The sequence below is a fragment of the Protopterus annectens genome, chromosome 6.part0, assembly GCF_019279795.1.
Source record: "Protopterus annectens isolate FY-2018-M chromosome 6.part0, PAN1.0, whole genome shotgun sequence".
In the NCBI taxonomy this organism is placed as follows: Eukaryota; Metazoa; Chordata; order Ceratodontiformes; family Protopteridae; genus Protopterus; species Protopterus annectens.
In genome coordinates, this window is record NC_056737.1 from 1,992,217,709 (window position 1) to 1,992,236,049 (window position 18,341).

Genomic DNA, 18,341 nt, shown 5'->3' on the forward strand with positions numbered 1-18,341 from the left:
AAAGGTGTGGTGTGACAGGATTGTATGCTGTAGGGCAGCAGGTGATGGTTCTCATTCTTGTCAGACACAACAAGTTGCAAGCAGCTTGAGAGGGACCCTACAAGGTGGTAAGAAAGGTATGTGATGTTAACTACATGGTGGAGGTGCTAGGCAGATGGCAGGGGCACAAATTGTACCATGTTAACATGATGAAACCTTACCATGATAGGGAGGCCCTTGTGCTGAGCATTTGCAGTGGATTGCAGGAAGAGTCTGAGGGAGATCTGGGGACTGATCTCCTCAGTGAGGCTCGGGCTGACACCTCAGTGGAAGGGGTAGCAATGTCCCAGCAGCTATCTCCTACCCAGGTTCGAAAAATCTGAGCAGTGTTGCAGGTGTCTGGGGGCATGTTCACCGGCAAACCAGAGAGCACCCACCTGGTGCAGCACCAGGTGGATATAGGACCCCAAAGGCCTATCAGGCAGGCCCCTTATAGGCTGCCTGAGAGAGTCAAACAGACTCTGAGGGAGGAGGTACAGGAGATGTTGGAACTAGGGGTCATTCAAGAGTCCAACAGTCCCTGGGCCTCACCAGTGGTGTTGGTGCCAAAAAAGGATGGCAGCAACACGTTCTGTGTAGATTACAAGAAATTAAATAGTCACACAGAGTCAGATGCTTACCCCATGCCTAGGAAAGATTAGACCCTAGAGCAGCTGGGTGGGGCTAAGTATCTTACAACCATTGATCTTACCAAGGGTTACTGGCAGGTGCCCTTGACTCCCAGAGCTAGAGAGAAGTCAGCCTTTGTGACTCCTTTTGTCTTGTATGAGTTCACAAAGATGCCCTTTGGGATGAAGAATGCCCCAGCGACTTTCCAGAGGCTGGTAGATCATATCTTAGCAGGAGAGTTTGCCCTTGCTTACATGGATGATATTGCTATCTACAGCCATTTCTGGCAAGAGGCACCTTCTGCTTGTCAGGGAGGTGCTGGGCAGACTACAGAGGGCACGGTTGACCATTAAGCCAAGCAAATGTCAGGTGGGTATGGCAGAGGTCTCCTACCTAGGACATAGAGTGGGGAGTGGTAAGATAAGGCCAGAACCTGCCAAAGTGGAAGCTATTCAGGCATGGTCTGCACCTGTTACCAAAAAGCAGGTGAAGGCATTCTTAGGGACCTACAGAAAGTTTGTTCCTAGTTATAGTACCATAGCTGCTCCCCTCACAGATCTGACAAGGAAGAACAGGCCAGATAAGGTAGTGTGGACCCCAGCATGTGAGCAGGTATTTCAAAAGCTTAAGGAAGATTTGGATGGACTCCCTGTGTTAGCCAGTCCAGACTATAGCAATGAATTTGTTGTGCAGGTGGATGCTTAAAACTATGTGGAGGGGGCTGTACTTAGCCAGATTTCTTCAGAGGGAGAAGAGCACCCATTGGTTTATCTCAGTCACAGGTGCCAACCCAGGAAGGAATGCTATGCAGTGGTAGAAAAGGAATGTCTAGCCATAGTGTGGGCACTACAAAAACTTCAGCCTTTATGCAGTGGTAGAAAAGGAATGTCTAGCCATAGTGTGGGCACTACAAAAACTTCAGCCTTATCTGTATGGAAGAAAATTCACTGTGATGACAGATCACAATACTCTAACATGGTTAAACAGAACCAGTCAGCAAAATGCCAAGTTGCTAAGATGGAGTCTGGGGCTGCAAGCATATGATATGTCAGTGCAGCACCGCAGTGGGAGTAGCAGTGTCAGTGCAGATGGGCTTTCAAGACAGGAAATGGGGTGAGGTACACCCAGATAGACCTGACACTCTCAAGCAATGTTTCTCAAGGGGCACTTAAAAAACTTGCTTGAGTTCCCTGGGGGGGAAGAGATGTGATGATTGGGGAGAGATGGATGAAGGCTGCCAGCCTAGTCAAATGGAGTTTGATACATAATTCTATCAACTTCATAAATAAATGTAAAACACAGGCTTGTGTTTTTAAATGTAAGAAAACACTGTAAAATGTGAACTTCAAGATGGTGGCAACATTGCCATCTGCTGTAAGGATAACCAAGCCAAGTATTTCAAATGTGTCGTTTTAAGTTGAAAAGATCTTATTAATGTTTTACAAGTTGGTTCCAGTGTGTCTGGATGAAGGTTTCATGTCCATTGTTTTAAGGCTAAGGTTTATGACCAGAATTTAGATGTGGAATGTGTTTTATTGCTCTGGTTTCTCCTAGCATATACATGTGAAATGTCTTGTGTTGTTGTAAGTTTCTGAGGAGGTGTTAGATTGCTAAATAATGCAGTTTGTGGCCCGAGAACTCAGACCAGGTGTTAAGATGATGCAATATGAATAGTGGGAAAACCTAAGTGTCAAACATGATTTAATTTTGTGAGGGTCTTAAAGACATGTTTTTTAGTAATGTTTAAATACTATTTTTCACAAGAGACTAAAAAGCATTTTGACTTTGTACTTACAACTTATCAGCACTCTGCCTTATGCTCACATGTAAGTTTCTAGCACTGTGACATCTTGTAGAAATAGTTAAAGCTAGCAAAGATTAATTAGGTATTTTTCTTTGAAATCAGACCTGTCCTACTGTATTATTTTAAGTTTCTATGTGATCTCTGAACTCTTAGATATCTCTGTGGTGTAGCAGTTTTGTCTTATGTTTAAATTATTTTATATTAAATATTTTTAAAACCTTCTACCTGTGGCTGATTTGTGTAGAGATAAGCTCTAGAGTACATTGCATATTTATAGAGGTTATTGTAATAGACCACTCTAAAGTAAGCCTTTACTGTTAATCATACTACCATTGGATATTAATATTGCACAGTAATAATTGGACACCCTTTTAAGGGGCTTTTAGTAGCTGAAATTATTAACTGGTTGGTGGCAGTAATTACTACCATATAGTCTGGGTAAAGGGGCACAGTTGGATAATCTGTGTCAGCCTTTCCCAGGAGTATCTGTGAAGTTGTATAAATACTTATCTCAAAGTGTGTGTGTGTGTTGTGTCAGCTACTTTGCAGGGACACAAAGCACTGGTTGGACAGAAGGTCCAGCAGGTTTTAGCTTGCCCAATTAGGCTGAGACCTGGATCCTATAGCTGTGCCAGTGGGGGGTCTTATTGGGGACCTGGTGAGCAAGGAAGCAACCAGCCCCAGACTGACTCTGATCTCTGTGTGCACTTAAGGGAAATTGTACTTTACTGTGTGTATTAGTTATCCTCTCCTCTTCTAGTAGACAACCTCCCTGGTGTTAGTGGTGAGGATTGAGGCTCCTCAATTGCTGGGCCAGGGCATGGTTGTCACAGAGCCTTCTCAATAAGATACACAAACTCCATGCCAGTATATCACTGTACTTACCCAACATTGCTGTCCTAACAGAAACCTGGTTGAAACCTGATATAAATAATTAAATTCTACCACCAGATTATAAGATTCATAGACTGGATAGAACAAATAAAAGTGGAGGAGGAGTAGTCATAATATACAAAATTATTTTCAAAGTAGAATGCTTACAACCAGACAACCCACCTTTTGATAGTGCTGAAATATTATTTATTAAACTTGAAATAAATCCCAACAAATTCCTCAACATCGTAGGTATTTATATTCCTCCAGGCAGCAGTCTTACTATAATCGTATTAATACTCCACTACATATCCCTAACATTCTCACAAGAAACCATAATAATCATAGCACCCCACCACCCGTGGCTGTAAAATCGAACTCGTAGATTTATTGTAATCATAGGATCATAGGATCATAGGAGGTTACTAGGCAATTGGCCCTGAGGCCCTTATAATCCTAGCCAGGAGTTTAGCCCATGTTTAGACAAGTCAGCACTCAGAGCCCCTGTCCAACAGGGGCACAGGTAGAATCCCAGGAGTGTATTTTATGTTTCCCATCCAGTTATCCAGTTTGCATTTAAAAAGGGATAATGAGATACTCTGCTTGATGTGGAAAGGGAGTCTGTTCTACAGATGTGGGAGTCTCTGAGACACAAATCTGTCCAGTCAACAAGTCCTACTGATATCACAGATCAGGTTGCGGTCACACGTACGGGTTGCTCGAGTGGAGTCTGACTTGCGGATATGCAGCAGTCCCATCAAGGCGGGGTCTGAAATTGCTTTGTATGCCAGACAGAGGTCACCTCTGAGGAGTCTGTATAAAACTGAGTAGAGGGACAGGGCTTTTAGCCTATCTGTGTAGGGTAGGTGTTTGAGGCCCTGGATTCTCCTGGTGAGGAATCTCTATGGTTTCTCCAGCTGCTGCATGTGCTTTGCGAGGTACATGCTGAAGGGAGGGGGGTTGTACTCAGTAATTAGCCTTTTGAATACAGGGATTTTATGACCTCTTTGTCCCTGGATGAGATATCCTTACTTATGAGGTGGGCCATGTAGAAAGCTTAACGTACAGTGGAAGCAACATGGTGATCAAAAGTCAGGTTGCTATCAACCTGGGTGCCCAAATCCCTCACTACTGATTGTGTACTTAGAACACTGTTATTAATGTGATAATATGCGGTGATGTCACTCTCCCCAAAGGGGATGATGATGCTTTTTTTTGCATTCGGCTTGAGGCCATGTTTCTGGCATCAGTCCTTTGTTTGGGTGAGACCCTCTTGGAAGATGTCCACATCACTTGGGGAACTGATGACTGTGCCCAGCTAGCAGTCATTTGCAAACTTCATCAGCCATAGCTACAGATAGTACATCCCGAATAACAGAGACCCCAAGACCAATCCCTGGGGTACAGCTCTTGTTATTAGTCTACTGCTTGAGGTGGCTTCCCCTGTTTTGATTAGGTGTGTTCTAGGAATGAGCAAGTTTGCTACACATCTGGTAACACATGGATTGATGTCTAGTTGAGAGAGTTTATCTACTATGCTCGAGTGGGGAATAGTGCCGATGGCTTTGGCCAGGTTAAGGTAGGTGTTGTGCACCACCTTCCCCTTGTCCATGGCTTTGGTGACTGTCTCAAAGATGTCAACCAGATTTAACAGATATGACCTCCCCTTGATAAAGCCAAACTGTGTGGGGTTGAGTGTTTGGAGATTGCCAATGTCCCGGTTAATGAGGTCCATGATAATCCATTCCATGGCTTTGCAGATCAGGCTAGTTAGGTTGATGGGTCTATAATTTTCTGGATCAGTGGACACTCCACCTTTGTGTAAGGGGATGACAGTGGCTGTCCTCCACTTGGCTGGGACAAAGCTGGTACTCAGGCTTTGATTGAATAGGGTGCCTAATGATACTGTAAGTTTGTGCTTGAGTTCATGTAGGATACAGCCTGGGATGTTATCGGGTCCCATGGAGGCTGTATTTTTTGCCTTTGTAAGGGCAGTGATGACCTGTTCCCTAGAGATAAGGGGTGGGGGCAGGTACTGGGGATGTCCTGAATTACTGATGGGGGGACAAAGGGGAGATGTTTTTACTGAATCTGTCAGCCAGTAGATTAGCTATATCTACAGCATTTGTGTATGTGGTGTCCTTGATCACCAGTTCGGAACAGATCTGGGTGCTTCCTTTGAGATTGCGAACATATGTGAAGGTCTTATGATCATCTCTAGTAGATGTGGCCAATTTCAACTCAAAGCTGGCTTTAGAGGATTTCACTAGTGCTTTTATTTGCTTCTTCAGGCTAAGGAGAGATTGCTTCCAATTGGGCATCTGCTCCTTCTTGGTCCTGGACAGCATTTTTTTCCTTTTGTTATATAGTTTAATTATTGCAGATGTCACCAGATAGGTTTACTCTTCCTTGCGAAGGATGATTTTGTCCTGTCAGATATTCCTGATTCCATGCATCTATATAAATGCTCGTATAGCACTTTGGTGTAGATTTGGACATTGGTGCCAGTTTCTACAGTGGGGGAGGGGACTGCGAAACTGTTTATAGCATCCCTCAGGAGGTTGTATTCAGCTTTGGAGAAGTTTTTTGTTTGACCCTAGCTATAGGGGAGTCAGGGAAGATGGTGACTTTGAATGTGAAAACCTACACAGACAGACTCAAAAAACTCCAGCTATTCTCTGTCTCATATCTTCTACTAAGAGGCGATCTCTGCTTGACTTACAAATCCATGTTTGACCCAGCTCTCTTAGAAATGCTACATCTAAAGAAATCCAATTCCTCCACACCACATGCTCCAGAGACCTCACCCTCATTACCACAATCAACAGAACATGCTGATGGGAGAGGTTCATATCCCAGAGACTGCCCATGCTCTGGAACAGACTTCCCACACATGTCAAGCAGAGCACCTCACTGGCCCTCTTCAAGACAAAGCTTGATGAGCGGATGGGAAATAGAAAGTTCACCCCGGGGATCACTCCAGTGGCTCTACCTGATAGAGACACTGGGAACTATCATTGGGCACAATTCCAGGGCACTTCTCTGGGCTAGGCTTGTAAAGGCTCCAGGGCTATTAGCCTAGTACACACACTTATGAACCTATGAACCTTTATGGTCGGAGCTTACCAGGGAGGATGATACCATAGGGGTGCCGCAGTGGTTACTCATGTTGGTTAACACCACGTCCAAGATATTATCACCTCTTGTGGGGGTATCAACTAGCTGTTCCAAGGCATTTGCATTGATAAAATTGATGAATCTCTGGGCATTTGTGTGCTGGCATGAGTATTTGTTTTCCAATCTATGGTTGTGTAATTAAAGTCACCCATGATCAGGGTAAAGGGTTAAATCTTGATAGATTTGAAGAGGTCCAGATAGGTGGAGTGGGCATCTTGAGTCAAATTCGGGGGCCTGTAGCTTGCTATAATTTGAATAGCTAGCTGACTTTAATGTTGATTGGAACACTTGCAACTCTGATAACCCAACTAATTTGATCAGCTTGTATGGCTTCACCCAGATTATACAATCGCCAACAAGAGTATACAAAGCCACCAAAAACAACTTATCTTGGACTGAATCCTAACTAATAAAGTATCTCACACCTTCCAAATCAGGCTGCCCCCTTGACAGCATCAGTGATCACCTCCCAACAAAAATACTTAGACAACACCTTCATCCCCCCCAGAAATGCAACCTTTCAGTTAATACAAAACAAAAAAAGAATTTAACTCTCAAACATTTAGCTGCCTCTTCCATTCCTGTAATTGGTCTCCACTCAAAAAACGACTCCTACATATAGCAGTAGACTATTTTAACACCACTTTCCTCAATGTTCTAAATGAGCTTGTAGCATACAGAACTATAAGATTTAAATCAAATCATGTCCCCATGACTAACTAAAGAAACCCAAACTCTACTTAAACAAAGGAATAAAGTCTGGGCGCAATTGTACACCAGCAAAATCCAAGCCAACCTTGACCATTGCCATAACCTTAGAAACAAAGCTAAAGCCAATGTAAACTTAGACAAGAAATACTTGTATAGCAATATTCAGTTAAAACACCACAACAACCCTCATAAAGTCTGGCCTGCTATAAAAAAACTCCTTCAACTCAGCCAAAAATCAACGCCAATCCTATCAATCACTACTAATCAGGATAGTATAGCCACACAATTTAATTCCTTCTTTGCTAACTGTATACTTGTGCTCTCAAAGAACTTCAGTAAATCTCCTCTGACTACCCCAGTACCATCCACAGACACCAATAATACCCTCAATTTTAAGCCTATCCAAACTAACATCATAAAAAACACTACTCAGCAAACTTAAACCTACCTCCCTTGCAGCTGATAATCTACCTTCTGAATTTCTTAAACTAGCAGCAGATGCCATTTCTTATCCCATTTATATTCTGATCACCTACTCTGTTACAGAAAACTACATCCCAATTCAATGGAAAATATTATACATTACCCCATTACATAAAGAAGAAAACCGTACTGAGATCTCTAATTATAGACCCATAGCAATCGTATCCCCCTTAGCTAAAATTCTTGAAAAAATGCAGTCATGCTCAGCTCTTGAACTATCTACTAACTAACAACCTTCTATCTGAATCACAACATGGTTTTTGTCCCAACCACAGTACTAAGACTACTCTTCTAAGCTTTGCAAACACTATCAACCAACACATAAATAAAGGCAAAATAGTTGTCTACCTTTGTAGACTTTTCTAAAGCATTTGGCATCATCTCCCACCAGAAACTCCTCTCTGAATTTGACACCCTTAAACTTAGTAAATAATTTCTAGCATGGTTTCATAATTATCTAACTGATCACCAACAAGATGTCAACTGCAGCATGATCTCTCTTCTTTTTTACCTGTTTCCATGGGAGTCTCTCAAGGTTCAGTCTTAGGTCCTCTTCTTTTCAATATTTTTACTAATAAATTTTACACTGCTACCCAGCGAGCCACCATAATTCAATACGCAGATGATTCCACACTTATCTGTGCCTCATCTTCCCTGCAAAAACTCAAAGAAACAACACAGCAGGATTTCTCAGCTGTGGAAACTTGGCTATCAGATTAAGATCTGATTCTTAACCCAAATAAAACTAAAGTTATGCTCTTCCATCCCAGTAATCCCATGTCTCTTCATCTTCATTTCACATATATTCATCAGAAAATACTACTATATTGACTGTTTCCCAAACTAAATTGTTAGGTGTAATAATTGACAACAACATGAACTTTGCAAACATCTATCACAAGCCATCATAAAGACTCATATAAAACTAGGATCTCTTTATAGAATCAAACATTTCCTCACTTCTTATACTAGACCGGAAATTGCCAGAACCCAGTTTCTTTCTATACTACTACATGGGGGTTTCCCTATATTCACCAACTTAAATAAAACAGAATTAGGAAAACTTGAGGCTTGCTATAATAACATAGCTAAAGTCAGAACAAACCTCTGAACCGATAAAGGAACCAATGTAGCAAACAGCAAAATAGTGAAGAAAAAGGCAAACTGGTTCCAACACAGCACTCTTTAATAGCAGCACAACAAGGTAAGCGCTTTCATGGATTACATCCGCTTCCTCAGACCAAAATATTAAAACTCAAGTCATATCTTTAAACATTCTAGCAGCCAATGAGGCACACTAATCACTGAACCAATTTAACACATTCATTGCCTTGTCTAACAGTGAAGAAACTAACATCAGTGTGTAAATCAGCAACACTATAAAACATACATTGCAGCTCAAAAATTGCTAAGTGCATAATTAAAACTGACTCTGGTATATCACATAAACATAAATATAAATTCTAAAATGTATCAACATTATTTAAATAAGCTAATATATATATATATATATATATATATATATATATATATATATATATACATATATACATATAACAAAATATGCCTAAAAATATGTATATAAAACTGGTTAATTTTGTGGACATATAAAATAAAAACCACAGCAAAGATATATATAAGAAACCAAGGACATAAGTCTGGTACTACTTGGTCAGTGTTTCAGTGCTCTAGCTTTTAAAAAGGGCTTCAGCGACACCTTACTATTGTGACCTGGTGGTTTGTCAGCTTGATAACATATAATCCACTTCTGTTCCACTGATTCTGTCTTATTATTGATGTCATCACTTCTAATACTATCATGTATGATTTCTAGAACAAAAAAATTTAACTTATGTGCAGTGCCTTCTTTCGCAACATGCATGGCCAACACACTTGTTTCCTTAGCATTCCTAATGTCTCTTAGGTGTTCTAAAATTCTCTCCTTGAAGGGTCTATTTGTTTTGCCTATATAGAATGAAAAACAGATAGTACAGAAACAAAAATATACAACGTGCTTGGTACAGCAATCAGCATATAAAGTGGTGCTAATCTCAAAGCCTAATTGTGGATGTACAAAAGTCCCCCCCCCATATATACACATAAAAGCCATACATCTCCTGCATGGGTATGTACCCATTCTATCAGATTGTGCAGCATTCTGTCTACACTTGGATTTGTAACATAGCTGATTCTTAAGAGATTTGTTATTCCTGAAAGTAAAACTGGGTTGGTGACCTTTAACATCTTTGAGTCCAGGATCAGTCAAGAGAATATCCCAATTGTTCTTAATAACATCACATACCATGCACACATTGCTAGCAAAAGTTAGAGGCATCCTAACCCCTACAGTACTACTGGTGATAATATTAGATGGAGAGTCAACAGCTCTACCAACATTTGTTTGGGCATTTGGGGGAACATTCTCAAAATAAGGTCTACATCTTCTATTTCTCTCCACTCAAGCTGCACTAATCTGAGAGTCAATGGCAGTGGGCTTGCATCCCCTCTCAATGAATTCCTCTTTCAATTTGGTTAGTGCAAGAGTTAGCTGTGTATCATCACTATGGAGACGCATCATGCGATAAATCTGCCCTTTTAAAACATTAAATTTTGTGTGATTGGGATGCATACTGCTGTTGTGGAGTATGTTATTCCTCCTAACTTCCTTCCTATATATAGTAGTGGAAACAGATGACAGGGCATTTTTACTCACTTTCACATCTAAAAAATCAATCTCTTCTGATGAATATGTGTACATAAATCTCAAAAAGTCATTCGATCCATTGAGGTACTGTAAAAATTGTCTCTTCTGTATCTTGCCATAGCAAAAAATATCATCGACAAAACGTTTGAACTATTTTATCGAACTACAAAATCTATCATTGGTGAGAACAAACTTAGTCTCCCAATTCACAAGTGTTAGATTGGCATAGCTATTGGCACAAACAGTGCCCATAGCCATGCCAACCTTCTGTATATAATGGGAGTCATTGAAAATAAAACATTATTCTCAAGAATAATCTCTAAGAGAGTACAAATGAGTTCAATTTTGCTAGCAATAAATCCATTGGCACATAATATTTCTCTAATATTCTCAATCCCCCAACTATTGGGGATAACAGTGAATAGAGAGGCTACATCAAGTGTGACAAAAAAGCAATGACCAGATAAAATATCTGAGTATTCAGCTCTTGTAAAAAACCTTTAGTATCTCTAAGCACAGTATGACAACTGTCTAGTACAATTCAGATATTTTTTTCAACAAAGATAGAAAGTGGCTCTAGACAGATTTTAGATAGTTTTTATTGTATGTGTGTGTGTGTGTGTATATATATATATATATATATATATATATATATATATATATATATTTATTTATATATATATTTTAGTATATTTAAATGTTGATACATTTTAGAATTTATATTTAGGTTTATGTGATAGACCAGAGTCAGTTTTAATTATGCACTTAGCAATTTTTGAGCTGCAATGTATGTTTTATAGTGTTGCTGATTTACACACTGATGTTAGTTTCTTCACTGCTTAAACAAGGCAATGAATGTGTTAAATTGGTTCAGTGATTAGTGTGCCTCATTGGCTGCTAGAATGTTTAAAGATGTGACTTGAGTTTTAATATTTTGGTCTGAGGAAGCAGATGTAATCCGTGAAAGCGCTTACCTTGTTGTGTTGCTATTAAAGAGTGCTGTGCTGGAACCAGTTTGCCTTTTTCTTCACTAATAACATAGCTAAGTTTGCTACTAACTCCCCTCAAAGAACCCATCACTGCATGGCTTAAAGCAACATAACTGGTTAGAACTACTCCACTATTTAATGTTCACCCAACTCACTGCCACCCACAAACTCATTCACCAACCAAACAAATCCCCTGCCCTTCAACAACTGCTCTACCTCTACACTAACACTCAAGTCCTCCACTCCTCAAATAAATTTCAGTTATAAATTTCCAAATCTAACAATATTGCTGGTGACTCTCTTTACTTTAACTATATTTCCAAAATTTGGAACAACATCACACAATCTATGTTATCCACTGTTAATGTGATTAATTTCAAAAAACTACTCAAAGAATACCTAAGTAAAACTGACTTTGATTTGGTTCCACCCCTAGTAACTCCTAAGCCTCCTCATTTCACAATTCATACTCCAGCCACTTAATGTCCAATTTGCATAACACAAATCATCTGCCATTCACTCCCCCCACTTTACAAATTTCCTACCTTAAATCTGCCTTTCACTCTCCTACCCTTAATATGTTTTTCATCCACTCTCCCTTTCCTCAGCCTTTTTCTGTCCACCCACCCCTCCCTCTTTCTCACCATCCCTATACCATACTTCTACTAATCAAACTAAATCCTACTCTTTCCTCCTATTTCCTTGGAAATATTTTTAACTCTTATTCACCTAGGATATTTGCTATGCTGTAGTCTTTTACTGCTTTGACTTAAGCCTATTTATATGCTCTGTTCATTAATGTAAAGTTTTCAGTTTTGAAGCTTAACTCAGCATATTAATATAAAAGATACTTTGATTTCTCAATATGTAAAAATGACCTATCCTTTAACCCAGGTGAAATCTGGAATTTTAAAGTATGTCTTTTCTATGAATATTCCAAATGTAAATTTTTGTATTTTACTATTACTGTTTTTCTTGTATATCTTTGTATATTTTGTATTGCCCTGTCTATATTGTGCTACTGCATTCTTGCATTATTGTTATGTTTTATTGTTACTTATTCTTAGATGTTAGTCATTCCGGAGCTTTTCCCCCCAGGCATCCACTGAAAATGGGCTCAGTTCCCAGTTGGACTTTCCTGGTAAACAAATGTTAAATAAATAAATAATAAAAATAAATAAATAAAAAGTTGGTATACACTATTAATAAAGAATGATCGGAATTGCTTGATCATTCCCCGTTACACTTTGCACCTGGTGCAGCTGATCAATTTGCCCCACTGGCAAAAGCCATGTGGTTTGTCAGAAAGTATGCCATATTGCTTAATGTGTTTGAAGAGTTTTTTCTAAATTAAGTTTTCACGTTCAACAATCTTCTTGTTATACAGAAGCATGGTCTTGATTCTTTATGTGATGATGACAGTCTGGTTTTTAGACCAGCCGATAAAGGGGGGGGGGGTTGTAATTATGGATGTTAGTTTCTATAATAGTTTGATGAATGAGATGTTGGATGACGATGTGGCCTACTCCCAAATATGTAAAGGTGAAGTAAATTCCATTATTAGAAACGTACATGATACTCTATATGATCTCTTAATGTCTAGATGTGTTGATAAATGCCTATATGAGTTTCTAACTATTGAGGTGCCATTGATTCCTATAATTAAAGGGCTCCCTAAGGTGCATAAAGGGGTTCATCCCCCGCCCCTACGACCAATAGTATCTGGGAAACTTTGGGTTACTGAGCATGCCTCTCAGTATGTACAATCTAAATTAGGCCCATTGGCAGGAGTTATACCTACTATCTTGAAGAATTCCTTCAAATTATTGGAGGATCTCAAGGATGTTTCCTTGCATGAAAGCATAAGGTCTGATACCCTGATGGTCACGTTAGATATAAAGAGTCTATTCACTAGTATACCTAACGAATTTGGCATTGAGGCTGTCAGGAGTTGTCTAACTGAATGTGATAATCTGAGTAATAATGACCAGCTAACTATCTGTACCTTGCTAGATTTAATACTAAACAATAATATCTTTATGTTTCAAGATAAAGTATATAGGCAAACATGGGGGGTAGCCATGGGCACCCCATGTGCAAATGCCTATGCTAATCTAGTGATTTACCAATGGGAAAAGATGTACATTTTCAAGGATGAGAGATTTATAAATAATGCTGTTTTATACAGGCGATTTGTTGATGATATCCTCCTTTTCTGGAACGGTAACATCGAATCTCTGAATGATTTTATTAACTATATGGGGTCAACTATGTCCTTTTTGGAATTTACATATGAGTGTTCTTTTATCAGTGTCAACTACCTTGATGTAACCATCACCAAGAATGATATGAATGAGATTACAACCTCTTTACATAGAAAACCTTGTTGGAGGAATGGCATACTCCATTATGAGAGTATGCATCCAAGGCATATTTTTCCTAATGTAATAAAAAATCAGATGGCTAGGGTTACCAGACTATGTAACAATGTTGATGATAGTAATTGTCTACTAGATTTTCAGGCGAAATGCTTTGTGGATAGGGGATACCCTTTTCAGTTAGTAATGAACTATAGAAGCAATGCTGTTCCTACTCAGGGAATAGACCCAGAAAGACGTTTCTATGGATATTCTACCAGAGCCACCAGAAATATGGTACAATATGACCTTAAATACACTAATGATATAAAATACATAAAGGATATTCTATATAAGAACTGGAAATTACTTAGTATGAACAGAGATCTATTGAAAATTGTAGGGGAGAGACCCAGTTTTAGATACAGTAATTGCCTAAACCTGAAAAGGTTATTGTGCAAAGAGAAAGTGAAAATTGTACCCCCTGATATAAGGATGAAGTTTAGGCAGGGAACTTTTCCCTGTAGGAAATGTTGTATTTGCAGGTTTATCACGGTTGATCAGAGGTATGAGAATATAGAGTTAGGTATGTTGTTTATACCGAATTTTTATGCCACTTGTGACACTACTAATGTTGTCTATCTGGCTACGTGCGAAGGCTGCGAAGCCTATTATGTGGGGATGACCACACGTAGACTTAAGGATCGGGTCTATAACCATATATATGATATAAGAAAGGCAAATACTAACAATGTTTTAGCCAGACATTGCCAATCATTCCCAAAGCATGTTTTTAAGTTTAGGGTGTTACAGATTCTGTATCCAAATAGGAGGGAAGGGGATGTATTAGGAGCCCTTGAGTTAAATGAGTTAAAGTGGATTTTAACCCTTAGGGCACACATAGAACCTGGCTTGAATTCGGCACTCAGCATTAGACCTGCACTTCTATGAGTAACCGCGGTGGCTTTATTTGCATCGTGGTTTCTTGTCCTTTGCTTTTTCCTCCCTTCCTTTACTGCTCCCTCACAAGGAGCTCTTAAATTGAATGAGTGAAGGTGGGCTCTAGCCTTAGGGCCTATTTAGAACTTGGCTTAAATTTGGCCCCTAGCATCAGACCTGTGTTCTTATGAACAATCACTGATGTTCTACCTGCACTGTGATTTGTCCGTTTTTGTGTTTTTTCGCCCTTCCTTTCCTGTTCTTTTTCCCCTCCCCCCTCCTTCTCCTCCCCCCCCTCCCCCCCTTTATCCTTATTTTATACTATACTACACACATACATACATACTTTACCTATTGTATTTTATTGATATGACTTCTTTCAGCAGGGGTGTGCATACACACATATATATATTTTTCAAATATTTTTGTATAAATATTTTTTCTCTTATGTGTCTTTATGTGATCTCAAAAAGGTCGAAATCTAGTGAACATGAGATAAGGAGTCTTTACCATCCAGGCTATGACGTTGGTTTTATTTTATTTTTTTGCTTCAGATTGAGCTTTACTAGTTTGGAAGCATTTTTAAATAGTTTAGGATAGGAAACGGCGCCTGTATTTATGTATATATTTTTTAACGTCAACCAAATAACATATGATTGTTGACTAAATTCTGAGGAGTTTTTATATAGTTTTTATATAATATGACCATTTTAAAGTGTGATCAAGTTCTATTGAGGTGACGTGAATTATTTCTGTCTGCCCTAATTAGTTACTAATTAGGGCGTATGCTATGTATATAAGGATTTGGATTAACCTTGTTCAATGTAACCTGATGAAGCGCACTTGTTGAGTGTGTGAAAGCGCTTGTTCTTTTTCACATTAAATTATTGTTTTACTCATCGTGGTGGTTCCAGTGATTTGTCTGATATTCCTATATATAGTAGTGGAAACAGATGACAGGGCATTTTTACTCACTTTCACATCTAAAAAATCAATCTCTTCTGATGAATATGTGTACATAAATCTCAAAAAGTCATTCGATCCATTGAGGTACTGTAAAAATTGTCTCTTCTGTATCTTGCCATAGCAAAAAATATCATCGACAAAACGTTTGAACTATTTTATCGAACTACAAAATCTATCATTGGTGAGAACAAACTTAGTCTCCCAATTCACAAGTGTTAGATTGGCATAGCTATTGGCACAAACAGTGCCCATAGCCATGCCAACCTTCTGTATATAATGGGAGTCATTGAAAATAAAACATTATTCTCAAGAATAATCTCTAAGAGAGTACAAATGAGTTCAATTTTGCTAGCAATAAATCCATTGGCACATAATATTTCTCTAATATTCTCAATCCCCCAACTATTGGGGATAACAGTGAATAGAGAGGCTACATCAAGTGTGACAAAAAAGCAATGACCAGATAAAATATCTGAGTATTCAGCTCTTGTAAAAAACCTTTAGTATCTCTAAGCACAGTATGACAACTGTCGAGTACAATTCAGATATTTTTTTCAACAAAGATAGAAAGTGGCTCTAGACAGATTTTAGATAGTTTTTATTGTATGTGTGTGTGTGTGTATATATATATATATATATATATATATATATATATATATATATATATATATATATATATATTTATTTATTTATATATATATTTTAGTATATTTAAATGTTGATACATTTTAGAATTTATATTTAGGTTTATGTGATAGACCAGAGTCAGTTTTAATTATGCACTTAGCAATTTTTGAGCTGCAATGTATGTTTTATAGTGTTGCTGATTTACACACTGATGTTAGTTTCTTCACTGCTTAAACAAGGCAATGAATGTGTTAAATTGGTTCAGTGATTAGTGTGCCTCATTGGCTGCTAGAATGTTTAAAGATGTGACTTGAGTTTTAATATTTTGGTCTGAGGAAGCAGATGTAATCCGTGAAAGCGCTTACCTTGTTGTGTTGCTATTAAAGAGTGCTGTGCTGGAACCAGTTTGCCTTTTTCTTCACTAATAACATAGCTAAGTTTGCTACTAACTCCCCTCAAAGAACCCATCACTGCATGGCTTAAAGCAACATAACTGTTTAGAACTACCCACTATTTAATGTTCACCCAACTCACTGCCACCCACAAACTCATTCACCAACCAAACAAATCCCCTGCCCTTCAACAACTGCTCTACCTCTACACTAACACTCAAGTCCTCCACTCCTCAAATAAATTTCAGTTATAAATTTCCAAATCTAACAATATTGCTGGTGACTCTCTTTACTTTAACTATATTTCCAAAATTTGGAACAACATCACACAATCTATGTTATCCACTGTTAATGTGATTAATTTCAAAAAACTACTCAAAGAATACCTAAGTAAAACTGACTTTGATTTGGTTCCACCCCTAGTAACTCCTAAGCCTCCTCATTTCACAATTCATACTCCAGCCACTTAATGTCCAATTTGCATAACACAAATCATCTGCCATTCACTCCCCCCACTTTACAAATTTCCTACCTTAAATCTGCCTTTCACTCTCCTACCCTTAATATGTTTTTCATCCACTCTCCCTTTCCTCAGCCTTTTTCTGTCCACTCACCCCTCCCTCTTTCTCACCATCCCTTTACCATACTTCTACTAATCAAACTAAATCCTACTCTTTCCTCCTATTTCCTTGGAAATATTTTTAACTCTTATTCACCTAGGATATTTGCTATGCTGTAGTCTTTTACTGCTTTGACTTAAGCCTATTTATATGCTCTGTTCATTAATGTAAAGTTTTCAGTTTTGAAGCTTAACTCAGCATATTAATATAAAAGATACTTTGATTTCTCAATATGTAAAAATGACCTATCCTTTAACCCAGGTGAAATCTGGAATTTTAAAGTATGTCCTTTCTATGAATATTCCAAATGTAAATTTTTGTATTTTACTATTACTGTTTTTCTTGTATATCTTTGTATATTTTGTATTGCCCTGTCTATATTGTGCTACTGCATTCTTGCATTATTGTTACGTTTTATTGTTACTTATTCTTAGATGTTAGTCATTCTGGAGCTTTTCCCCCCAGGCATCCACTGAAAATGGGCTCAGTTCCCAGTTGGACTTTCCCGGTAAACAAATGTTAAATAAATAAATAATAAAAATAAATAAATAAAAAGTTGGTATACACTATTAATAAAGAATGATCGGAATTGCTTGATCATTCCCCGTTACACTTTGCACCTGGTGCAGCTGATCCATTTGCCCCACTGGCAAAAGCCATGTGGTTTGTCAGAAAGTATGCCATATTGCTTAATGTGTTTGAAGAGTTTTTTCTAAATTAAGTTTTCACGTTCAACAATCTTGACCAGTGGCATAGGTTAACTATAGGTCCATAATTGCTGTATACCTTTTGGTAGGTGGTCATTGGGAGAAGTATGTTCGTGACAAGTTTGAAATGGTTTGCAAATACTCCGGTAACCAGGGATATTGGGGATAAATTATACATGTGAGAGAGATTCAAAATCAAAGCTGAGGCCATTTTAAGGAAAGCAGGGTGTGTGTGTGTGTGTGTGTGTGTGTGTGTGTGTGTGTGTGTGTGTGTGTGTGTGTGTGTGTGTGTGTGTGTGCATGTGTGTGTGTGTGTGTGAGTGTGTGTGTGTGTCTAACAAGAT